Source organism: Coregonus clupeaformis, chromosome 10 (assembly GCF_020615455.1).
Source record: "Coregonus clupeaformis isolate EN_2021a chromosome 10, ASM2061545v1, whole genome shotgun sequence".
NCBI classification, from domain to species: domain Eukaryota; kingdom Metazoa; phylum Chordata; class Actinopteri; order Salmoniformes; family Salmonidae; genus Coregonus; species Coregonus clupeaformis.
The window spans coordinates 35,019,184-35,046,459 of record NC_059201.1 but is presented as its reverse complement, the minus strand read 5'-3'; the positions used below and the strand labels follow the sequence as shown (position 1 = coordinate 35,046,459).

At 44.3% G+C, this 27,276-nt stretch overlaps 1 protein-coding gene across 6 annotated transcripts in view; it reads left to right on the top strand.

Moving 5' to 3' along the window:
* The first annotated feature begins 374 nt into the window (after positions 1–374).
* LOC121574821 (band 4.1-like protein 1) overlaps positions 375–27,276 on the top strand; it is a 174,480-nt gene continuing 147,578 nt past the window's right edge. For all 6 annotated transcript variants that reach the window (XM_045222971.1, XM_045222972.1, XM_045222974.1 and 3 more), the window contains exon 1: positions 375–524. The gene's annotated coding sequence lies outside the window, so the exon portion shown is untranslated. The remainder of the gene's footprint in view (positions 525–27,276) is intronic.

The following is a 27,276-nucleotide window of genomic DNA, read 5'->3' as shown; positions in this document are numbered from 1 at the left end:
CATGTTATCGCAATAGTCCTGTCATAGTTTACACGTAAGTGGTGATTATGTCACATTTATAAGCCATTCATAAATCAAATTTAAGGCCCTGTCTTGATGTGATGGACCACTTCAATAAGCTTATTATTATCTTCTGAATGCGAAAAGAGACTGTTGCGTTGCATGCTGTACCTCAATCAATAGGCGTTTGTTTTGTGCCAATGCTGAAATCAAAGCCATTGCAGTGCCAAAATCGTTGTTAGGTAACGTGAAGTGAAGGCTGTTCTCTGCATGGGGGAAAAGCAAGCGCGCGCTGTTCACTGGCATCCAGAGACTTGCGCGTTTTCTCCTCTAACTCCGAACCTCTGTCCCTCCCTCATTCGCTCTCCTTCTCTTCCTCATACTCGCTCGAAGCTCTTCACTCCCTCATATACTGCTGTTCCCTCAAAGCAGGGAATAAGGACCGGGCAGAGGCAGTATTGGATTGATTTGTTCGAGGTGCACAACGTCAACAGTCCACACCTGGATGTGTGTTTGACGGAAAGGTAGGTGGCAACATTTTGCATTTTATTAATACATTTAATGTATGCGGTGCTTCCGTCTCATCATAAGGAATAGTTTTTTTTATTAGTCTACAATCTCTCCTTACTTATTAACGAATTCTTGCACATTACCTTAACACATTTACGTATCCCTAATTGTATTATTATAACATGTTTTAAAAGGTAATTTGTAAACTATCCTGGATTCCTTTACATTTATGTTTTTTTCCTCTTGATGTACCATGTAGAAGACACGCTGGAGCGAAATGTCTAGCACTATTTAATATTTCGCAAGGGAGACTATGTAATTGCTGGGTTATTCTGCAATAATTCCATTCCATACGACTGCATTTGCGCTCCCTAACAGGACAGAGTACATTTGATTCGGAATCTTTATGGTGGAACATGACCATAGCCTTTCATAATATCCCACATGCGTATGCGTATGCGCACTGTCGTCGGGACATTGTGTAAATGCGATGTGTGTGTGGCATGAGGTGATACGAAATAAATTGATATCAAATTTCCATGGTGCGTTCTAGGCATACAGTCATTGGTTCTAGGGCTCTAGAGGCACAACTTGTAGCGTCAACGACACGGCTATTCCCCTCACGTCCTCTGCTCCGCCATCACCCCGAATTGACAGCTTTAATAGCAAACTAGCTTACTCTCCATGATAGTCATATAGCCATGGTGTCATATAAAACTAGTAGGCCTACACAAATAATGAAGAAGAAGTCAATTAGATGTAATAGTTCCCAGTAATACACAGCCATATCTATATCAGTATCACAGTGTCCCAGCGTGGATCAAGTTTGAAGTTTGAAGTTTTAATGTCTCATGCACAAGTACAGTGAAATGCCTTTCTTGCAAGCTCCAAGCCCAACAATGCAGTAATCAATATACATGTAGCACAACAAATAACACGAGGTAGAACAAAAACACACAATAAATAAAAATAAGAAATAAGATCATATTTATTATTAGTATTACAGTGTCCCAGTGTGGCATTATGAAGTCAGGGCCCTAAGTGAGATTTTGCCATGGGGTGTAGAGAAAATGTTGCAGTTTTAAAGCAAGTTTTCTGAATTTCTACACATTTAGCCATGGGGTGGAGAGGAAATGGCAAAACGTTATAATACATTTCATGCAATTCTACGTATTTTACCATGGGGCAGAGATTAATATTTGCAGTTTTAAAGTACGTTTTCTGCAGTTCTACACATTTTGCCTTGGGGCGGAGAGAACTTTTAGCAATTGTCATGCAATTGTACTCATTATGCCATGGGGCAGAGAGAATTGTTTGCAGTTTTAAAAGGTGCAATATGCAGAAATGGCTCCACCATTTCCTGGTTGCTAAAATTCTAATAGTTCCCCTAATGTTGTGCAATGGGGTGGACTGACATTTTTTCAGTTTTAAAGCTAATTTCCTACATTCTACACATTTTGCCATGACTTATGGCATGTTAATGATATCTGAGTGAGAGTGACTAACATAATCAATGGGGGCCCCTGGCCACATGCCCTGTGTGCCGGTTCGGTATGGCCATGATTACTACAATTATACATAACTGGCTAGACTAATTTACCAATCAAAAAAGTGTTAGCTGACATGGCTAATTGAGTGACTGTCAGTGACTGACAAAACAAGAGAAAAACTGCTGATGCGCAACAAAACAATTATTGGATCGGGGGCCCCCTAGCGGCCTGGGGCCCTAAGAGACCGGTTATGTTGCTTATGCCTGGAGCCGGCCCTGAGTGAAGTGATGGTAATCTTGAGGTGACAGCCTGTTTAGCCCGAGGCTATGTGTTAGCCTCCTGGGGAAAGAGGCCATGCAGTGGACAGAAGGGAGCACATTCTATTCTATTCTATTCTATTCTATTCTATTATATCCTATTCTATTCTGTTTTATTCTGTTCTGTTATATGACCACTCAGGTGGGTGGCATCTAGTTTTAGACCCATGGAGGAGAGTGAATTCAGATCAATGATGACAGTCAATCCTTGAGCACTTACGTTGAATACATTGCCAGATATACTGGCATACTATTGCTCACAAAGTGCTTTCATCATTATCACAAGTTTCATCAGGCATTAAAATCCCTGTCCGGTAATGTGCCTTACCTCTGCACTATCTATGCGTCCCTGCGTTAAGCCTGCGTGCCAGGCTTGAATCCCACACACTCTTACTGACCCTCAACCCTCTCACTCACCTTCACGTTTATCTCTAGGAAGATGCTGTGTAGTGCTCTGTTTCTGTTTAATTCAGCCCTGTCATTATATAGTGTAAAAAAATAAAAAATAATGTATGCACTCACTAACTGTAAGTCGCTCTGGATAAGAGCGTCTGCTTAGTGACTAAAATGTAAATGTGAATAGTGCAGTTTTCCCATATGGCAGATCGCTCAAGAGTGACTTCGAAATTGGACGTCTGTCCATGTCCTGAGGACGTCAGGAAATGCCTTCAAAACCAGCCACTAGGGGCAACAGTGAGCGCTATTACCATCAAGTAGGCTTGGGTTTTCTCATGACCTAATCCCATGACACTGGATCAGAAGGTTGCATGTTTGATCTCATTGTTGGACACTCATTCTTTTGTTTTAACCCTATCCCAAACCTTACCCATTACCTTAACCATTCGGAATGAGTTTCTAAACTTCATGTTTTAACCCTATCTAAAACCTTAACATTCTAAATTTGACATTTGGAGCAACTTCTAAATTTGACGTTTGGAGAAACATGGATAAACGTTTAATTCTGCAGTAAAACTGTGAGAGCTTGTTCATCCCATAGTGTGTCTCTGGTGGACAATTGTTAGTCTCACTTGGCTTGAGTATTCACCTGGTTACCAATTATATTTCACAGCATCTCTCCTGACTGCAATATATCAATTTGTTTTTGTCCAGGATTTCAATTTGTCTCAGACATGCTGTCAAGGCAAATTTGATCTTCTCTATCCCAAGTCAAGTCAACGTTTTGACAGTCTACTTGCCTGATGCTCCCCAGACACGCCCATCTCACACTGTGCACCCACACTCAGACTGACTGATGCTTATGCACACGCACACACACGGTCATAAACAGACACATGGCTGTATGCATAACGCGCTGAGACACTGATCCAAATGGCAAACATGGTCCCACATCACACCCTCTCAGAAACACACAAACACCTTCAGGGGTATGTTCAGTCAGGCATTCCCAAAATGACTCGGCCTGCTGAAAAACAAGCCGAGCCTTCCCGTTAAAGTTTCTGAAAGGCATTTGTATGACCTGTGGACAGAATATTGAGTGACTGACATCCCATCACCGATAACTAATCACAGATTGTTGTGGCTTATATCCAGATAATCACACAGAAGAAGGTATTCCTACCGACACCACACTGTGAGGGAGTACAATGGAAGCATCTGGTAGAAGTTAAATGAAATAAACATTTTATTTTTCAGTTGGATAAACACTTCAAACAGCCTACCGACCGCTCGGAGGTGTCCGCACACTGTTGCCTCGTTTTGTATTACATTCCAATGATGAAACTGGGGGGGCCAAAAATGCAATTTCAGAATGTGTGGGGGGGTTAAAGTTGCGCCTCTGCTTCTGAGCCCCTTCTGGTTTCAATGATAGCAAATACATAAGATCTGTTTCAGAGAAGCTTCAGTAATGTCACAATTGAGGTTCTCATAAAAGGCAAACACCTCTTCATTGTATTTAACCAACACAAACTTTGTAATGTGTGTCACACTGATACAGTGGACATGCTCATTGGTCAGGTTCAGTGATTTGGTTGTGCACTGTTTTCCCTAGGATTTTTTTCAGCAGCGGTAGCAAAGTTAGCGTGGGGTGTGGGGGGGATGGGTAGTGGGCGTGGCCAATGGTGCTGATCAACATTTTTAAGGGCCTCCTCTTGGCCGCAGAGACAACATTTTGCAGTTTTAAAGAATTTCCTGCAATTCTACACATTTTGCCATGTGGCAGAGATGCAATTTTACAGTTTTAAAGCTAGTTTACTGCAATTCTACAAATTTTGCCACGGGGCAGAGAGAAAATTTGCAGTTTTAAAGCTAATTTCCTGCATTTCATATTATTATTTTTTGCCATGGCATATGTCGTGTTCTTATGTTATCTGAATGACTCATACATTATAATAAAATCAATGGGGGCCCCATGCCATGACATTTTTGGAATTTTAGATTCTCCCTGACTGGCTAGTTTTTATTTAGGTGATTGTTAGTTCTCAAAGATGATCTTATTAAAAAGTATACAAAACATTAAGAACATCTGCTCTTTCCATGACATAGACTGACCAGCAATGTTCCTTCTAAATGTTTTCATCACTGAGCAAATTTCAGGTCTGCTGAGCGCAAACTGTACCCGCTTTAAGTTAGTTTTAACAGTGGTCAAGTAGGTTACTGTGGCTATTTGATCATCAAAAACAATGGAGAAAATGCCAATGTGTGGTGTTCAATGGAGGCCAACATTCCATGATACTTGTTTTTAAACATGCAGGGCTTGACATTAACCTGTTTATCCACTTGACCTTCAGACAAGGAGGTGACTGAAAATGTTTGTTATGTTGTTTGATGCAAGAAACCACTTTACAAAATAAAATGCATCATTATTCTCATACCATTATTACAGAGAATCAGACAAATTATGCTACCCTTTGCCTATTGGCTACTTAGCGTATTCAAGCCTGTCTCAAAATACCTTGGTTTTGCCGCACCGGTCTGTGTAGAGTATGGGCTGAGTCATGCCTGTCAATGCAATAGAATCCTACTCCGATGCGTTCTGCCTACAACAAAATATCTTGTATACTTAGTTTTGCATACTAAGTCTTGCATAGTTCGTTTTGTTTCGGTATGTTGCATTGAAAGTGGCTAATATTGCATTGATTTGATCACAATTCCCACAGTAAAGAGACACGTTGATAGTGTTAACTAACGGGGAAAACTCTAGAAAGTTCAATTAAGTTCAATCTCGTGCTTTTCTGGGCGCACTGATATTTCTTCTGCACAGCAATCCCGGGGAGCTGGGTGCCCGGGCACACCCGCAGTTTAGAGGAAACATTGCTGACCAGGTGAATCCAGGTGAAAGCTATGATCCCTTATTGATGTCACTTGTTAAATTCACTTCAATCAGTATAGATGAAGGGGAGGAGACAGGTTAAAGAAGATTTTTAAGCCTTGAGACAATTGAGAAATGGATTGTGCATGTGTACCATTCAGATGGTGAATGGGCAAGACAAAAAATGTAAGTGCCTTTGAACAGGGTATGGTAGTTTGTGCCAGGCGCACCGGTTTATGTCAAGAACTGCAACACTGCTGGGTTTTTCCCGCTCAACAATTTCATGTGTGTATCAATAATGGTCCACCACCCAAAGGACATCCAGCCAACTTGACACAACTGTTGGAAGTATTGGAGTCAACATGGGTCAGCATCCCTGTGGAATGCTTTCTACACCTTGTGAAAATAAAGAGAGGGAATTAAAAGGGGTCCAGAGGAGAGGATAGGAAGAGGAGAGGATATTGAGGATGTTCTGAGGGCTCAATATTAGGAAGGTGTGAATAGCTCCATTATACAATGGGTGGGTCTAATCCTGGATGCTGATTGGTTAAAATCACATTCCAGCCGGTGTCTATTCCACAAGTTACCACCGGCTAAAGCTATGAAGTTGAAATGCCTATTTACTCTGTTCCATCTAACTGCGCAACTGTCTCATCAGCCCAGCCAGGCAATTTATAAACTTGATCACTATAAAAAGCATCTAGACATTATCTCCCATTTCTTTTAGACTAGCATTTGGTTTTCAACAGCGGAGATTTGTATAAACCTTGCTGTCTGTCTCTCTAACATTTGGAACGTTGTTTCAATATTGAAATTCGATCTCCAGCTGTCCCATAGTAATGAACGTGTTGGGAGTCGAGACGAGACAGACAGGCAGAAAGCTTTTCTCAGCAAGTCGAAAGCATGAATCAGCTGTCATAATTTCTATGGATATTTTTATTTGTATGGACGAGAGACTGAAAAACAGCTTCTATCTCAAGGCCATCAGACTGTTAAAAAGCCATCACTAGCACATTAAAGGCTACTGGCTATAGATATAGACTAGAAATCACTGGCCACTTTAAGAAAGGGAACACTAGTCACTTTAATAATGTTTACGTATCTTGCATTATTAATCTCATATGTACTGTATATACTGTATTCTATACGATTCTACTGTATCTTAGTCATTGCTCGTCCATATACTGTATGTATATGTTCTTAATTCCATTCCTTACTTAGATTTGTGTGTATTGGGTATATGTTATGAAATTGTTAGATATTACTTGTTAGATATTACTGCACTGTCGGAGCTAGAAGCACAAGCATTTCGCTACACCCACAATAACATCTGCTAAACACGTGGATGTGACAAATACAATTTGATTTGATTTTATATACAAAGAAATGTCAATAGAAAACAGGTCAAATGAAACTAAATGCAGCTAGTTTGCAGTCTTTCCAGCTTCAGTTTGAAGTGATTGTATTAGCTGTGTTGTTGGCTAGCTCCTCTGAACAACAGTGTCCTGACGAGAGAGCACATTTTCTATGCCAGGCGAAGTCGTGCATCATTAGCTCATTGTTATGGATGTATCCAAATAAATGTCACTAGAGAACAGCTTAAACAAATGCAAATGCACCTACTTTGCTGTTATTCTGGCTGCACTATTTGACGTGACTGTAAGTTAGCCATAGTTGGCTAGCTAGCAAGCAAGGAATAAGAACGATGCCAGCCATTATGGCAATGGACATTTAGAACGAACGACTGTGCATCAATTGATACAGAACAAAAAGACTTAACGACTGGGTCGTGTCTCTTGCAACTGAACCAATAGAACGAACGACCAGCCGGCTTGGGTAGCAACATAAAATTTGTGTCCGAACTATATCTGGTGGAAGAATGAAATAGTATGAATAAATTCATCAAAATTGTATTTTATGAAAATATGTCAATCCTTATTTGAATATGTTGGTAACCCGTTGTATAAAACAACTGTGCAATTATATCCTCCAAACACTGGCTTCTCTGGCATTATCACTTAATTATATTTTCTACATAATCTATATCTGGTTTTGGTCGTTTAAGTTTACACTGAAAACAGTGTAACATTCTGAAAATTATCTTCCAAAATAAATAAAGTATTTAAAATCATATTTTTTTGAGTGGAGGCAATAATTTAGCAGTGGTGGCCAGCCACTGCTAAATTAATATAGGGGAAACACTGTTGTGGTTTTGTCTTCAGTGGACAATTGACCTCTTGACCTCTTCATGGAGCTCCTTGGTTCTCTCCATAGGGCTGTATTGTCCATTACTGTTGTTAACATTTGTCTTGTCATGCATCCTATCTGACTGCGGCAATCAGATTGTGACAGTTGTGAACAGCTGCTACTGGAATTGATATTTATATACAGGCGTTGACTTTGGACAGCTTTTGTGGTTGTGTTTCTGTATAGAAAACCTGTCATTTTAGACTGAATGGCATGTTGATATTTGGATAGCTGTTGTCTTCTCTCCTTGAATTTGAACTTGACCCAGGATGGTATTTTTTGTTGTTAGATTGGATTAATGCCGCAACCTTTAGAACTGTAATGAATACTCTGGGAGAAAAAGGTGTAGATTCAAGCGCAGAGCGCGGCAGGTGTTTATTTTGTGGTCACAGGCAGGCAATAGTCATACACAGGTAGGCAAACAGGCAGGTGAATCAAAACTAAGACTGAAGGCTATAACTGATTATCACAAACGAGCTAGGAAAAGGCTTAGTAGAGTCAAAATGAACAATACCTCACAAGGCACAAACAGAATGAACTAAACTAAATAAGGAGCTGATGAGACCAGGTGAGTAACTAACACAGCTAAAATCAATGAACAAAAATGAAAGACAGGGCTATGTTCAAGAACACAAAGAATCAGCACAACGTTCAAGAACACAAGGTTGACTAAGAAAATAAATACAGAACCTTACAGTACCCACCCCCCCAAGGGAGGCTCCTGACGACCCAACGGCACCGGAGGGTGGAGCAGGCGGGCGGGGGAGCAGAGGCGGCCGCTTACTTCGGGGGCGAGGTCCGGTAGGGTGGTTCGACACGGTCGTGGACTGACCCGACGTTCTGCGTCGAGGCTGATGACCAGTGGGTCTGTTTGGGGGTCGACCCCGAGGTTGGGGAGCGGGACGATCCGGACGGTTACGGTGGAATGCCTGAATCATCTCTGGGTCGAGGATGTCCTGGTCGGGAACCCAGGACCGGTCTTCAGGCCCATAACCTTCCCAGTCCACTAGATAGTGGATGCGACCTCTCAGGCGTTTGGACTCAAGGATGGCCTGAATGGCGTAGGCAGGTTCCCCTCCGACATCCAACGGTGGGGCACACTGCGGGTTGAGACTGGAGGATGAAGTGGACTGTAGGTGACCGGTTTTATCAGAGACACATGGAAGGATGAGGAGATTTTATACTGACGGGGTAACTGGAGGCGGTACGTGACAGGGTTGATGCGATGGGTTATCTTGAAGGGACCAATGAAGCGAGGACAGAACTTTTTGCAGGGGAGGCGGAGCCGGATGTCTCTGGTAGAGAGCCACACACGCTGTCCGGGGTGAAAGAGTGGCGTAGGTCAGTTGCGTCTGTCGGCAAAGCGTTTCTCGGTATTAGAGGCTTCCTGCAGATGCCGGTGAGCGGTCTCCCATACCTGCTCACTATGCCGAAACCAGTCGTCGATAGCTGGGACAGTACCAGGCTCCGCCTCCCAGGGAAACATGGGGATTGGTAACCAAGTACACACTGAAACGCAGTAAGGCGGAGGGATGAATAAATGAGTGAGTTCTGAGCGTATTCGGCCCAGACCATATACCGACTCCAGTCGTGTGGAGAGGCAGAACATTGTTGGCGGAGGTACTTCCCTATTTCTTGGTTCAGGTGTTCCGTCTGCCCGTTGGTCTGGGGATGGTACCCGGAGGAGAGGCTGAGGGCGACCCCCAGTCGGTCACAGAAGGCTCACCACACCCGGGAGACAAACTGGGGCCCGTGGTCAGAGATGATGTCCTCCAGAATCCCATACAGATGGAACACCTGCTGGAACATACACTCAGCCAATTCCATGGCGTTAGGTAAATGAGGAAGAGGAACCAGATGACACATTTTTGAAAAACGGTCTACTATGACAAGGATGGTGGTGTTACCAGAGGATTCAGGAATGTCTGTGATGAAGTCAACAGCTATGTGGGACCAGGGTCTGTGAGGGATTGGCAAAGGTTGAAGCTTACCAGAAGGGAGATGACGAGGGCTTTTGGTTTGGGCGCAGACTGGACAGGAGAGTACGTAATCCCTTACGTCGGATGCCAGTGAGGACCACCAGAACTTATGGGCTAGAAGTTCGGTGGTTCATGTAATGCCCGGATGTCCTGACCCCACGGACGTGTGACACCATTGCATCAGTTGGGGTCTAACAGCTGCTGGTACGTAACTCTTCCCAGCTGGTGTCTCAGGAGGAGCTGGGTCTGAGGTTAGGGCTTCTTGTATGGCAGAGTGAACCTCCCACTGTACCGGTCCCATAATGCAAGAGGAAGGAAGAATTGGTGTAGGGTCTGAGTTACTGGTCAGAAGGTCAAACTGGCGGGAGAGAGCATCAGCTTTTACGTTTTTCTTTACAGGGATGTAAGTAACATGAAAATGGAAGCGTGAGAAGAAGAGAGCCCAGCGTGCTTGTCTGGAGTTTAACCTCATGGCCCCTCTGATATATTCCAGATTATGATGATCTGTTAGGACGAGAAAGGGATGTTGTGCGCTCTCCAACCTGTGGCGCCACTCCTTGAGGGCCAGCTTGATGGCGAGGAGTTCTCTGTTCCCCACATCATAATTCCTCTCAGCGTCTGATAATTTCCTGGAGAAGAAGGCACAGGGATGTTAATTTGGAGGTGTTCCCACCCGCTGAGAGAGTATGGCTCATATTCCTACTTCGGAGGCATCCACCTCCAGGGTGAAACGAAGGGTCGGATCAGGTTGGCGAAGGACAGGAGCTGAGGTGAAGAGGCGTTTCAAGTTGTTGAAAGCAGTCAGGCCGGTATCATTCCATTGAATGGTCCGGGTCTTTTGGCTGGTAAGGGCAGTGAGGGGAGCGGCAGTAGAACTGAAGTTCAGAATGAACCGGCGATAGAAGTTGGAGAACCCAATGGAACGTTGGAGTTCCTTAACGGTGGTGGGTTTGGGCCAGTTACTGACGGCGGTGACTTTGTTCTCATCCATGCTGACCCCTCCAGGTGTCAGTACGAAACTGAGGAAGTTTACAGAGGTTACATGGAAGGTGCTCTTTTCAGTCTTCACATAAAGGTTATGGTCAAAGTGCCATTGAAGAACCTTTTGTACATGCTGTATGTGTTCCTTCAGGGAGTGGGAGTAAATCAGGATGTCATCAATGTAGACGATGAGAAAGCGGTTGATCATATCCTGGAAAACCTTGTTCATAAAGGATTGGAAGACGGCGGGGGCGTTAGTAAGGCTGTAGGGCATGACCAGGTATTCGTAGTGCCCTCGTGCGGTGATAAAGGCAGTCTTCCATTTCTCGCCTTCACGTATACGGACAAGGATATATGCACTTCACAGGTCGAGTTTTGTATAGATGTTGGCACGGCCACTTGTTCAAGGGTCGCTGGGATCAGAGGAAGAGGGAAACGGTTCTTGACCGTGACGTCATTCAGGGAACGGTAGTCAATACATGGACGGAGACAACCGTCCTTTTTTTCCAACGAAGAAGAAGCTGGATTTAGCCGGGGAAGAAGAAAGACGAATGAAACCGTTTGAGTGCTTCATCAATGTAGTTCTCCATTGCCTCATTTCCCGGGATAGATAGGCGGTAAACACGGCCCTTAGGTGGGGACACTCCAGGGAGTAAATCAATAGCACAGTCCTCTGTGGCAGAGTGGAGGCCTTGATTTTGCTGAAGACATTGCTGTACTGGGCGTATTCAGATGGTATGGTGGGTGGCACTGCAGAGGCAGAGTCCTCAATGGTGGTGGCTCTGCAGGGTAGGCTGAGACAACTGGTGAAGCAGGTAGAAGACCAGGACAGTAGTTCACCTTGTCGCCACGAGATGGCAGGGTCGTGACGACAAAGCCAGGGGTGTCCGAGGATGAGTGGCTGTTTGGGGGATGAGAGTTCCATTAGTTGAATGGTTTCGGTGTGGAAGACTCCAATCTGGAGGGTGACGCTCTGTGTCAGGTGCGTAATGAAGCCTGTGCCCAATGGCTGCCCGTCCAGGGCGTTAATCTTTAAGGGAGGGGTGACAGGTGTTAGATCAAAGTCAAGCTCTTGTACTAGCTGGTGATCGATAAAATTACCTGCTGCTCCCGAATCTATCAAGCCCTCTATGTACTTAGTAACCTCCTTCGCGGTTATCAATACTGGGATGGAGAATTGCTTCTGGGAGATATTTAGAAATAAGGACACGCATACCTGCAAGGCAACGGAGGGACCCTTCTCATCTCTCCGTGGGGGGCGAACAGGACAATGGCTGAGAAGATTATCTTTCCCTCCACAGTGTAGGCAGAGCCCTTCTTGGATCCACCTTTGACGTTCGATACACGGGAGAGGAGCATGGTCCAACTGCATGGGCTCTGGAAGACTCGGACGGGATGACGGAATCATGAAAAGAGAAAGTTTCAGGTTCCTGGGTGGCAGGAGTTCTTCGACGGTCGGCGATGAGGTGATTGATGGAGATGGACATACACATGTATTGATTTAAATCCTGAAGGTCACCTCTACAGGCCAGCTCCGCCTGAAGTTCCCTGTTGAGCCCTCTTCGGTAGACGGTAAGTAAAGCAGCCTCACTCCATCCACTCCCTGCAGCCATGGTGCGGAACTCGAGGGCATACTCTGCAGCTGAATTGTGTCCTTGTTGAAGTTCTATGAGGAGGTCTCCTATAGGATGACCGGAAGGAGAGTGATCGAATACCTCTTTGAAGAGGGTGTGGAAATGGGTCTCGGTTCTGTGCTGTCGGCAGTCCATATGGCGGTGGCCCAATCCAGGGCTTTGCCTGTGAGTAAAGACACAACAAAATCCACCCTGCTCTTGTCGGTGGCGAAGTTAGTAGGGTTGTGCTCAATGTATTTGCTGCATTGCATCAGAAATCCCTGACATTTCCCAGGTGAACCGTCATATTTTCCAGGCATGGATATGAATGACGGAGGGCTATGGGTTACGATACCTGTCATCGGAGGAGTAGGGATAGGCTGGCGGAGAAGATGGCAGATTTCCTCCATACACTCCTCTTGCTGGGTTAGGCGCCGCTGTAGCTCCACTGAATCCATTCCGGTTTTTGGGTGAGGTATTCTGTAATGAATACTCTGGGAGAAAAAGCTGTAGATTCAAGCGCAGAGCGTGGCAGGTGTTTATTTTGCCTTCGCAGAAGGCAGGAATCGTGGTCACAGGCAGGCAATGGTCATACACAGGTAGGCAAACAGGCAGGTGAATCAAAACTAAGACTGAAGGCTACAACTGATTCTCACAAACAAGCTAGGAAAAGGTTTGGTAGAGTCAAAACGAAGGTGAGTAACTAACACAGGTTAAATCAATGAACAAAAATGAAAGAACACAAAGAAACAGCGCTACGTTCAAGAACACAAGGTTGACTAAGAAAATAAATACAGAACCTTACAAGAACGAAGTAGCCATTTAATTTTCAGAACTTGGCTAATTAAGCCAAGTATATTATGAAATAACATTTGTGTTAATTGCCTTCCTGTGAGCCAGTTATGTGAAGAATGTGTACCAAAGTATCTTACCAAGTAAAGCCTCATCAAATTACCATCTGCCTTGCGAATACATGTAGTAAAATCTTTAATCTCTTCATTCAATTAGCTATCCAGCACGTGTTTTGAAGTCATTTGTGAGGATGTTTAACCACAGGACATACATCACAGGAGGTTGATGGCACCTTAATTGGGGAGGACGGGCTCATGGTAATAGCTGGAGTGGAATTGGTGGAAAGGTATCAAATACATAAAACACATGGTTTCCATGTGTTTGATGCCATTCCATTAGCTCCGTTCCAGACATTATTATGAGCCGTTCTCCCCTCAGCAGCCTCCACTGACATACATCCTGTTTTTGTTTGGCTCTGAAAACTGGAACTAGGCTATGATAGTAAAGCTCTATTACAGGGGTGTCAAACTCATTCCACTCATTTTTTAAAAACCGTTATTTAACTAGGCAAGTCAATTAAGAACAAATTCTTATTTACAATGACGGCCTACACCGGCCAAACCCGGACGACGCTGGGCCAATTGTGCGCTGCCCTATGGGACTCCCAATCACGGCCGGTTGTGATACAGCCTGGAATCAAACCAGGGGTCTGTAGTGACGCCTCAAGCACTGAGATGCAGTGCCTTAGACCGCTGCCCCACTCGGGAGCCCAATTAACCTCCCGTTGTCCTAGGGTCAAAATGACCCGCCACTGTGTTGAACCAACTTTATTTAATTTTTATATTTTTTGGATCATTTGTGAGAAGGAGGCAGTGATACTTTCTTTAAAGTCTCACTGCCTCCTTCTCACAAATGATCCCAAAAATATAAAAATTAAATAAAGTTGGTTCAACACATTGGCGGGTCATTTTGAACCTAGGACAACGGGAGGGTTAAGACCTAGACAACCAGGTGAGGGGCATTCCTTACTAATTAGTGACCATAATTCATCAATCAAGTACAAGGGTGGAGTGAAGACCTGCAGACACTTGGCCCTCCGTGGAATGAATTTGTCACATGTGCTCTATTAGATCCTTAGCTTTTCAGCCATCAGCACTAAGTATACCTTTATTTCTCCATCCGTATCATCTTTATCATCTTATTTTTGTAGTTTGTTTGTGTTAAATTCCTCTCTCAGACAGCGCTGTCTGTCTTCTAGCCTACACAGTCAGCAGCCTTAAAGGGTTGTTAACATTAGGCCTGGAACACTCCTGTTCCAGTTTAGATCTCACCATCCCAGAGCACCACCTGATGCCTGCCTACTGAGAGACTTGGATGGACGAGAACTGCTGGGGTTACATTGCATCACATCACTCCCCAGACAGAGCTCTATCTGTCTCTAAGCTGCTGTATGTCTGTCTGGCAAACATGGGGCACATCTGTGTCTGTCTTACCCAGGGGTCATGCAGATTCATGAGTTCGTCATAGTGTGTGTGTTACTTGGACTGTGTGTGCATGTACAGTGGGGGAAAAAAGTATTTAGTCAGCCACCAATTGTGCAAGTTCTCCCACTTAAAAAGATGAGAGAGGCCTGTAATTTTCATCATAGGTACACGTCAACTATGACACACAAAATGAGGAAAAAAAATCCAGAAAATCACATTGTAGGATTTTTTATGAATTTATTTGCAAATTATGGTGGAAAATAAGTATTTGGTCAATAACAAAAGTTTCTCAATACTTTGTTATATACCCTTTGTTGGCAATGACACAGGTCAAACGTTTTCTGTAAGTCTTCACAAGGTTTTCACACACTGTTGCTGGTATTTTGGCCCATTCCTCCATGCAGATCTCCTCTAGAGCAGTGATGTTTTGGGGCTGTCGCTGGGTAACACGGACTTTCAACTCCCTCCAAAGATTTTCTATGGGGTTGAGATCTGGAGACTGGCTAGGCCACTCCAGGACCTTGAAATGCTTCTTACGAAGCCACTCCTTCGTTGCCCGGGCGGTGTGTTTGGGATCATTGTCATGCTGAAAGACCCAGCCACGTTTCATCTTCAATGCCCTTGCTGATGGAAGGAGGTTTTCACTCAAAATCTCACGATACATGGCCCCATTCATTCTTTCCTTTACACGGATCAGTCGTCCTGGTCCCTTTGCAGAAAAACAGCCCCAAAGCATGATGTTTCCACCCCCATGCTTCACAGTAGGTATGGTGTTCTTTGGATGCAACTCAGCATTCTTTGTCCTCCAAACACGATGAGTTGAGTTTTTACCAAAAAGTTCTATTTTGGTTTCATCTGACCATATGACATTCTCCCAATCCTCTTCTGGATCATCCAAATTTACTCTAGCAAACTTCAGACGTGCCTGGACATGTACTGGCTTAAGCAGGGGGACACGTCTGGCACTGCAGGATTTGAGTCCCTGGCGGCGTAGTGTGTTACTGATGGTAGGCTTTGTTACTTTGGTCCCAGCTCTCTGCAGGTCATTCACTAGGTCCCCCCCCGTGTGGTTCTGGGATTTTTGCTCACCGTTCTTGTGATCACTTTGACCCCACGGGGTGAGATCTTGCGTGGAGCCCCAGATCGAGGGAGATTATCAGTGGTCTTGTATGTCTTCCATTTCCTAATAATTGCTCCCACAGTTGATTTCTTCAAACCAAGCTTACCTATTGCAGATTCAGTCTTCCCAGCCTGGTGCAGGTCTACAATTTTGTTTCTGGTGTCCTTTGACAGCTCTTTGGTCTTGGCCATAGTGGAGTTTGGAGTGTGACTGTTTGAGGTTGTGGACAGGTGTCTTTTATACTGATAACAAGTTCAAACAGGTGCCATTAATACAGGTAACGAGTGGAGGACAGAGGAGCCTCTTAAAGAATAAGTTACAGGTCTGTGAGAGCCAGAAATCTTGCTTGTTTGTAGGTGACCAAATACTTATTTTCCACCATCATTTGCAAATAAATTCATTAAAAATCCTACAATGTGATTTTCTGGATTTTTTTCCCTCAATTTGTCTGTCATAGTTGACGTGTACCTATGATGAAAATTACAGGCCTCTCTCATCTTTTTAAGTGGGAGAACTTGCACAATTGGTGGCTGACTAAATACTTTTTTTCCCCACTGTATGTGTGTGTGTGTTAGGTGCTTGAGGGTGCTGCTGGAATTTCAGCAGCCTACTTACTACTTTTAGCTACTTTGCAACTACTTAGCTTGTTAGCTAACCTTTCCCCTAACCCTAACCCTAACTTTAACCTTAACCCTTTAGCCTAACACCTAACCCAACCCCAAGCCTAGCTAATGTTAGCCACTTAGCTAACATTAGCGTTAGCCACCTAGCCATCAACCTAGCTAATGTTAGCCACAACAAATTGGAATTCATAACATATCATACGTTTTTCAAATTCGTAACATATCGTACAAATTGCAATTCGTAACAATGTAATAATTACAATTCGTAACATATCATACGAAATGGATGATGGACATCCACAAATTAATACATACCTTACGAAACGTAACATATCATTTACTATGCTACGTCTACCCCTGAGTCCAAGTTGATTTCAGAGCACAGCATGCTGCTTTTCCCTGATTTGCAATTCAAATGAGAAAGAATGAAGCATCTACTGGGTCTGAGGCACAGAGGCAGCGGTCCTCACTGTGCTCTGTCTTTACCTGGAGACAACCAGCTTCTGTACCCCATGTTAACTTAATATACTGATCCCACTACTCGTTACCACATTACAACATGCTGAATTTATCATTAGAAAATATTTATGCATTATCTTGTTTGTATCATTATTCATTTATTACAGTACAATACAGTACCAAACCAGGAAAAATGAAGCCAGATGTTCTTTCATTGTCACGCCCTGGCTCTGGGGACTCTTAAATGTTGAGCCAGGGTGTGGATTTTTCTATGTTTAGTTTTCTATGTTTTTTGTTCTAGATCGTTTAGATCTATGTTGGCCAGGGTGGTTCCCAATCAGAGGCAGCTGTAGCTCGTTGTCTCTGATTGGGGACCATACTTAGGCAGCCTGTTGGCACCAGTTAGTTTGTGGGATCTTGATCCGTAAAGGTTTGGTGTGTGTAACCTCAGGACTTCACGTATCGTTGGTTTGTTGTTTTGGTTTTGTTCGTGTGTTAAGTACTAATTAAAGATGTACGCTTATCACGCTGCGCCTGTCAACGTGCGTGACATTCATAATTTGATCACAGGACATTTTTAACTTTCTGAAGTTTGTAATTTCTACTTTGAAACTTGATTTTCCCTTACGAAAAAATGTATCAACCCCTACAAAAATGTCCATTCATTATATTTCACATTACCTGTTGTTGCAGGATTATTTTCCTGCTGTAGCAAATTGGCTCAAATTAAGATCATACATCTGTACATATACAGTACTTTAGTACATGGGCTTTATAGTGCAGTGTGTGTTGAGGACAGAGTGTATGCTTTTGTCAGTGTCTACTCTGGGCTGACATTACTGCTGGCCCTGTGGAATGTTCCATGGCTCTGTGTTGTTGTAGTTGGGCAAATCTAGTCACATTTCATGCAGCGGTGCAGGGACGAGTCGGAGGCAGTCACAGAGACGAGCCAAGGGCTTGATCAGGGACACTGCTACTGAGAATACACACAGACAGAAGAGAAGACTTCGCTTTACACTGCTCTCTGAGGTTAGCATGGGATGGTCTATTCTGGATATTTGATTTAATGCATGGAGGGTTGCGTTCCATCGTAGTCAAAGACTGTTCGCAAACACAGTCGATGGCTGATTTGAATGTGACGTTAGCGCAATCTTATTTCTGTGTACCATTCCTAAACTGCAGTATTTGAGCTGATTATCTTCTTGAATCCGCAACCCTGTTGATTACTGATGCTGTGCCATCACAGGCTTTAAGGAGAACCATAGGACTATTTACTGTCAGCTGAGGACAATGACATATTGGGCTTCTTCGCTAAACAATGGGCTAGACAGAGAGTGCGTTGATATGTCTACTGACTGACTGCTGGGCAATGAGCTGTCCCGTCTCTGTCTAGCCCATTGTATTTCGTCTCTTGCATCATGTGTCTTCCTCTCACTTCCTCAGTGGTTTACTTTCACCTCCTACTGCTGTCTGTCTAGTCAGGAGTTTTATGTTTAGCATCAGTTAATACACATTCTGCACTAGCCTCACTGATTCACTGGCCCCTCTCTCACATCAGTCTGTTCTGATGAGATAGGTGTTCTACTACTATAAGTCCTAGAGAGCTGCTATTTCATTTCCTTAATGCGGTTTTATTCCCGTCTTTTATTTCAAGCTTTCCATCATAGCTCGTGGAGTGCGATGGGAAGTGTCACTTTGTCCTTCTGAAGGGGAGCCAGAGCCAGCCCATGGAGGGAGTGGAGTGGCCGCTCCTGCTGATTGCAGTGAGTCAGCAGGTTCTGAGGCTGCATGGGAGGGTTTTCTCTCTCTCTCTTTCTTACGTATCTACCTCCCTCCTTCCCCATCCCTCGCTCTCTCTTCTTCGCTAAACAAATCTCCTCTCCTTTTTCAGGCATGAGACTTGTCATGTCCCATGCTCTCTCTGATCTGGTGGGATGATGTGTGTGCTTCATGCCTCATTGTTTTTCATCCCAGCTCAGACAGTAGGTGTGTGCTCTTCGTGCTACTGTATCTTACAGCCATCCAGTAGCTCAGGCATTGGCGGTCGGTGCCGTTTAAAATGAGGGAGGACGCTCATTTTTTTATGAGCATGGCCTTATTTCTATTACGGCATATTGGATGACTGTCATTCATATTCCATTCACCCAGCTCAATGTAACATCGATAGATTTAAGCTACTACATGATACTAAAATGTTTCCTGTACACATCATGAGGTTGCTACCATCTAGCCTATGAATTAAAGTTTATAACGTAGGTGCACAGGTCGAGAGAATTTTGAGTAATCAAGGTGACAGACAGTGACACATTCAATACAGCCTTGCACACTCTTGACTGCATCTAGCTGATCTAGGGTGTAATCATTAGTCCAACAGTTGCAAACAAGAGTTTCTATTGGACAAATTCAGGTATGTTTATCCCCGTTTCGTTCCGTTTGCTTCTGTTTAAGAAACGTTTTTTAACAGAATCAGCGGAATGAATACACAACTGATCACACGCCACAAAAAACTGCATGATCACTTTGCTCATTGTATATATAATTCCTTCTCGCAACAATCTACGCATTCTCCTCTCAACTTTTCCCTTCGCTTGTGGACTTCAGTGCACAGCACATCAGCTGTCTATGACCAGGCGAAAAAAACTTTCCAAGCCAAACCTTCATATCATGACCACTAACCGCTACACACAGCCTACATCGTTGTCACGTCATAGTCAACATAGCTACTAGAACTAACGCGTTAGTAAACCCGCTACAATCATGCAGTACAGTTTAGCAGTTACACCGGCGGGCCCCGGTGGCAATAAATTAATAAAACCAAAAGCTTACCTTGACATTGAAGAGTTCCAGTGTTGGACAGCCATAGCCAGCGAGCTAACATAGCATCCCTTTCTCTTTGAGCCGTGTGTTTGAGTAGGCTAAACTAGCTGAAAGTTTAAAAAAGTGAAGAAGAAAAAGATACAACCAAATATAGCTAGCTCTCTCTCTCTCTCTCTCTCTCTCTCTCTTGCTTCTCCTTAATTTAGGAAGAAATTGATTTGATCAAAACTGTTCAACTATTGTCTTTCTCTCTTTGAGTCAACCACTCACCATATGTTATGCACTGCAGTGCTAGCTAGCTGTAGCTTTAGTTTTCAGTACTAGATTTGTACTCTGATCCTTTGATTTGGTGGAGAACATGTCAGTTTATGCTGCAAGAGCTCTGATAGGTTGGAAGACGTCCTCCGGAAGTTGTCATAATTACTGTGTAAGTCGATGGAAGTGGGTGAGAACCATGAGCCTCCTAGGTTTTGTATTGAAGTTAATGTACCCAGCGGACAGAAGCTAGCTGTCCTCCGGCTACACCATGGTGCTAGGCTACTGTAGACCTTCATTGCAAAACAGTGTGTTTTAATCAATTATTTGGTTACATTAATATATTTAGTATAGTTTTATCTAAAAAGGATAACTTTTTTAATGTTTCACTATTTTAATTTTTATGAAATTCACTGAGTAGGATGGTCCTCCCCTTCCTCCTCTGAGGATCCTCCACTGACCTCAGGGATTCAGTGATGTTGATTGGTAGAGGAGTTGAGTAGCTGTGTGTAGCTCAGTGCAGCCAGCGAGGTTACTGCAGAATGTGTCTCTGATGTACATTTATAGGCCTACACACTTCAACAATCCCCATGACCTCAGCGCCGCTTCAACTCTCCTGTGTGAAAAACATCAGAGATTTAATTAGCCTGTCAGGAGAAGAGCAAGTTTAATCGGTGTTCATGTAAACTGGGACATTTGATTAGTGCCACATTTGTTTTTATTTAAGATGATGGGAGAGTTCTCACAAGGGCCAGCCTCTACAGTCGCTCTAGATTTGACATTTTAGCAGACGCTCTTATCCAGAGGGACTTACAGTAGTGAGTGCATACATTTTCATACTGGTCCCCCGTGGGAATCGAACCCACAACCCTGCAAGCGCCATGCTCTACCAACTGAGCCACTTTATGTACAGATGTAGGATCTTAATTTGAGCCAGTTTTTGCTACAGCAGGAAAATAATCCTGCAGCAAGGAAATGTGAATTATTTATGTGGATTATAATTAGTGGACATTTTTCAAGGGGTTGATACATTTTTTGTAAGAGAAAATCAAGTCTGACATTTTAAAGTAGAAATTACAAACTATCCTACAACAGGGTGATCAAATTAAGATCCTACATCTGTACATATTGCTGCATATAGTATTACCATTATACATTGTTCATACTGGATATTGCAGGGCAGACCGGATTGGATAGGCCGCCATCACATTGATTTGTTGGCTCTGTGAAAAAACATGGCTTTGTTTTCTCTTTTCCCAGTGCTAGCATCCCTGGTCAGAAGACTTTGTTGATGCTTTGTTGATGTTTGTAGGCGAGTAGCGTAACAGCATGAGGTGTGGAATAGTTGGGGCCTGAGGAGCAGAGGAGAGGAGACTACTCCTAGTCCCTCTGGGCCCGTCCTGTGGCTCTCAACAGGTCAGACAGGTTGGATGGGAGATCCTGGCTGTGCCTCACCACACTGTACTTGGTGTATACCTACTGTATGCTTAGAGTTTAAGCTCATTTACTGCATTTCTGTACAATATAAAATTTTAAAATGCTATTTGCAGAACAGCAAAAATATAATAAAAAATGACCCCAGCCATTATCACCTTGGCTGCTGTAGGTTCATTCACCTCAGTCCATCTAAAAACACATAGCCTATTAACTATAACATTGTAATGTTATACCCCTGAAAGGGGGGAAATATGACAAATGATTCACACTGACACGTAGCATCAGCGACGAAAACAAAACATACAACATTTTTAGAACTGTATTGTTTGCATTTTGATAGCATTTTAATGTAGGCCTATAGGGAAGATAGGCCATGTGAAGATGTTCATATTGAAACATATTATATATTTTTTAAGTTCCCAACTTGTTTGATAAGATTAGTACAGATTTGATCAGGGGAACCCACATGAGGCCCTGTCCCCAAGTTTGGGAACCACTGTACTAACCTCTCTCTCTGCTTGCTTCCTCTCTCTCTCTGTCTCCTCTGCTTGCTCCTGCATGCATTGCAGCCTGCCTCAGCCTCACCACTGAGCGCCACATGCCCACATCGCTGTCTCTCAGTAGCTCTCTGCATGAGTCACGGGACAGTTTTGTCTGGCATCTCGCAAACACACTGTCAGCAGCGTCTCTAGTTGCCTACTTGAGCCGACTGCGAGCTGGGGTAGTTCGTTTCACGTCTCAGGCCCTCAGCCTGTGCTGTGAGAGGGTGGAGTTAGCCATTTGAGAGAGTGGTGAATGTGCTGCTTAAAAGGCAAATCTGGGGGATGCAGGTGAACATAACGAACAAACCGCTGTTCATGATTCCACTGGTTCACAAAGAGGCAGGCACGATTAGAACTCAGTCAGGTCAATAATGTAAGCTTTCTGAGCTTTGCTGAACGCTGGGAGCAATATTTAGATGTTGACCTGTAATTTATTTTCTTTGTTGTGTAAAAAATATATATTTTTTGTTCTTATTATTTTTTTCAATTTAGAAAACATAACTGAGGTCCAGACCTCTGTGTCTTCATATGTAGTTACGGCCATGGCTTAGAGATGTATAGACAATGTACAGGATTATTTACAAGCTAACCGAGGTCAATGTATGTGTGAATGACAGTCTCATGTAATATCTCTTTTGTATGTAGTGTGTGACTGTGTAGTGTGTGACTGTGTAGTGTGTGACTGTGTATAGTGTGTGACTGTGAGAGGGGTGAGGCTACTGCAGCCTGTTATTATGCCACAGTGCTACTCTACCCCTGATACCTGAAACAAGGACAGCTGCTCTATCATGATCATGGCCATGAGCACAGCAACACACAGTATCTCTATGGAATCAGCGACATTCTCTACTCCCTGCGGACAGAATGACAATGCCAACCCACTGGGCACAGATGTCAATTCAATGTCTATTCCACATTGGTTCAATGTAATTTTATTTTTAAGTGACGTGGATTTTAAGTGACGTGGAAACAACGTTGATTCAACCAGTGTGTGCCCAGTGGGAACTTTGGTCCTGGAATACTCACATGGGTTAGCCATATAATTTACTTAAATATATCAAGAGCTGTGAGTGCCACACCTGTTAGAACTAATTAAAACTCACGTACTTCTTATGATTTAGAATTCAGATCAGACACCCCCGTCCAGGGTAAGGTTTCATAATCCCATTTCAGACATTTTGTTCCTCATAAACAGGGAGATTGTACTGGGGCTATTAGAGCAGAGGTTAAGTGACTTAGTCAGGAGCAGGTCAATACTGACCCACTGGGGACGTCAGCCCATAACCATTATATGACCTGCTGTTGAACATCTAGGCTACACCACAACTCTATCCTAAACGATTACAACTGAAACAGAGTGATATGATTTCATAACAGTGTGTGTAGCAATCCTGATGTATTGAGCAGTTCACTAACAATGATGTTTAAATAACTTCTCCTATGTGTTTTATATCAACTCAAAACTGAAATGGGTGAAATGATTTGATAACATTAGTGTAGTTTAATTGTGTGACTGTTTGACAATTCTGATGTGTTTAGCAGTCAATGATTAGGGGGGTTGTTTGTGTTGTTGTGCTCACTGATGCACTCATGTTGTTATCAGCAGCTGGAGAAAACAGAGCTCTCAGTTCTCCTCAGCACCTGCACGCAGAGCTAATATAAACCACTCAGTCATGTAGAGAGCCCACTCAGTCATGTAGAGAGCCCACACGGTGTTGTATCATGAGTGGCACCCTATGAACGAATCACTGTATTTCTCAACTGCAGGCTTTACTAACTGTAATAACTAGTAATTGGTAGTTAAGTCAGTTAGTTAGTGTAGATACGTAAGTACTAGCAGTCTTTAGGTCAGGTGAATTTCCTCTGTACAATGTAAAGCCCTTTGATCAACTTGAAAAGTGTTATTGGCAATTCCATGTGAACAGAGTGATGCTGAGACTCCGATTTTTCACTTTAAAATGTATGTCAAACAAAAACCAATGATTGCAAAGTTAAACAAACCATACAACTGTGTCATGGACTTCAACAGTGACATCATCAGAGCGCGATGCATGCTGAACACGGAACGAGAGAGAGCTCGGTTTGTTTTTGAAAGTTTCTGAAAAAGGGTTTTCTTGAAAAATGTTTGGTTACTAGCCTACCTGTTTACCTGCCTACCTGATTAGCCTCAGTTGCTGGGACCGCTACTATTTGTCCCAGGATACTGCCAAACCCTAAAGTCTGAAGAGCTGCTGCTTGGTGAAGCAGCTAGCCTAGCTGCTAGCTATCAAGCTAGCCAGGTTTCCTTGACAGTTTGAACACAGCCCGCGACGAGGTTAGCCCTTGTGGCTGGGACCGCGGATAGTCCTGGGCTTGTGGCTGTTTAAATCCCTGCTGTTTGTTGCTGTTTCCATCAGCCCTGCCAGCTGTGCTGGCTGGAATTGCGTGGAGTACCAGCATTAGCCTACGTTGCTACCATGACAAAGACCAAAGGTGGTGGAAGTACCATTGAAGACAGTGGTGTCTCTCTTTCACAGGTGAAGGATCTTATAAACTAACTTAAAGAGTTCTACAAGCAGTTGTTACAACAACAAGAAAATTGCTTCAAGTGTTGTATCCAAATACTGGTGGAGTCAACTAATAAAATAATAGACGATCTGACCAGAGAGGTCCAGGACCTGTAGAACAGTTTGCATTTCTCCCAGGGTCAGCTCAATGAGTTTAAACAGGAGAACAGCAAGATGACAGCAATCTGTAAGTCATTGAGAGAGGACATCAGTTCTGTATGTGAATCCATGATAACACTGACGGAGAAATCAGAGTATCTCAAGGGGCAATCAAGGCGGAACAACATTGTTGTGGACGGAATTGCAGAATCTCCACATGAGAATTGCAGAATCTCCACAGAGTCTGAGGACAAAGTGACAGACCAACTGGTTGATGATGGACTGCTGAATAATGTTTTTTTCTCTTGCTTTGTTTGTTCTTTTCCATATTATGTCTATCTCTGATAAGATACCCAAGAAAGGGCTACAAATAGACCATATTAATATATGTAGCCTTAGAAATAAGGTTAATGAAATCAATAACTTGCTAACATCAGATAACATCAATATATTAGCCATTTCTGAGACTCACTTAGATAATTCCTTTGATGATACAGCAGTACCAATACAAGGATATAACATCAACAGAAAAGACAGGAATTCCTATGGGGGAGGTGTTGCTGTATATATTCAGAGCCATATCCCTGTAATGCTTAGAGAAGATCTCATGTCAAATGTTATTGAAGTGTTGTGGTTGCAGGTTCACCTGCCTCATCTAAAGCCTATTCTTTTAGGGTGTTGCTATAGGCCACCAAGTGCTAACAGTCAGTATCTAGATAATGTGTGTGAAATGGTTGATAGTGTATGTGTGATGTTAATAGATAAGCAGTGGTGTAAAGTATTTAAGTAAAAATACTTTAAAGTACTACTTAAGTAGTTTTTTGGGGTATCTGTACTTTACTTTACTATTTATATTTTTGACAACTTTACTTTTACTTCACTACATTCCTAAAGAAAATAATGTACTTTTTACTCCATACATTTTCCCTGACAGCCCAAAGTGCTAGTTACATTTTGAATGCTTAGCAGGACAAGAAAATGGTCCAATTCACGCACTTATCAAGAGAACATCCCTGGTCATCCCTACTGCCTCTGATCTGGCGGACTCACTAAATACAAATGCTTAGTTTGTAAATGATGAGTGTTAGAGTGTGCCCCTGGCTATCCATAAATAATAAAAATCAAGAAAGGTGCCGTCTGGTTTGCTTAATACAAGGAATTTGAAATGATTTTGTCACGATCGTCGTATTGAATAGACCAAGGCGCAGCGTGATGAACGAACATGGTTCACTTTATTATCTTTAGTGATAATAGAAACAACAATCAACAAAACAACAAACGACTCGTGAAGTCCACGGTAACAATGACCAACACGGAACAAGAACCCACAAACACAAAGGGAAAACAGATAGTTTAAATATGGCTCCCAATCAGAGACAACCAACGACAGCTGACACTCGTTGCCTCTGATTGGGAGTCACTCTGGCCAACATAGAAATAAACACAACAGAAAGAACACACCCTGGCTCAACATATAGAGTCCCAGAGCCAGGGTGTGACAGTACCCCCCCCCCTAAAGGCGCGGACTGCGACCGCGCCTCAACTTGAACAAAACAGGGGAGGGCATTCCTCCTCGGCGGCGGTTCTGGCTCCGGCCTTGCCCACCACCCTCCAATAAACCCCCCATAGCGCCCCTGGTCCAGTCTGGCCCCGCTGGCTGGAGCGGAACTGGACGCAGCAGGAGCGGTTAGCTTCAGCTCCGTAGTGGAGCAGTGGACCGGTACCTTACCAGGCACCGGTGACCCAGGCACGGGTTGTGCTGGACTGACGACGCGCACCCCTGGCTTGGTGCGTGGAGGAGGAATGGGCCTTACCAGGCTGACAACGCGCACCCCTGGCTTGGTGCGTGGAGGAGGAACGGGCCTTACCAGGCTGACGACTCGCATCCCTGGCTTGGTGCGTGGAGGAGGAACGGGCCTTACCAGGCTGACGACGCACACCGTAGGCTTGGTGCGTGGAGCAGGGACAGGCCGGGCTGGGCTGGCGACGCACCCCGTAGGCTTGGTGCGTGGAGCAGGGACAGGCCGGGCTGGGCTGTCGACGCACACCGTAGGCTTGGTGCGTGGAGCAGGGACAGGCCGGGCTGGGCTGGCGACGCACCCCGTAGGCTTGGTGCGTGGAGCAGGGACAGGCCGGGCTGGGCTGGCGACGCACACCGTAGGCTTGGTGCGTGGAGCAGGGACAGGCCGGATCGGGCTGGCGACGCACACCGTAGGCTTGGTGCGTGGAGCAGGGACAGGCCGGACTGGGCTGGCGACGCACACCGTAGGCTTGGTGCGTGGAGCAGGGACAGGCCGGACCGGGCTGGCGACGCACACCGTAGGCTTGGTGCGTGGAGCAGGGACAGGCCGAACCGGGCTGTGGAGACGGATAGGAGACCTGGAGTGAAGAGCGGCCACAACCTGTCCTGGCTGAATGCCTACCCTCACACACTCTGTGTGAGGCATCCGCACAGGACGTACAGGGCTGTGTACCCGTACTGGCATAACAGCACGTGATACTGGAGCAGGATATCCGGGACCGCGGAGAGGCATTGGAGACCACGAGCGTTGAGCCGGCACACTCCGTCCTGGCTGCATACCCCCCTTCGCACGACACGTGCGGGCTGCTCGCACAGGACGTACAGGACTATGCCGGACCACTCGTGGCACAGTACGCCGCTCCGCATACCGCGGAACCTGCCCCGTCCCATGCTGC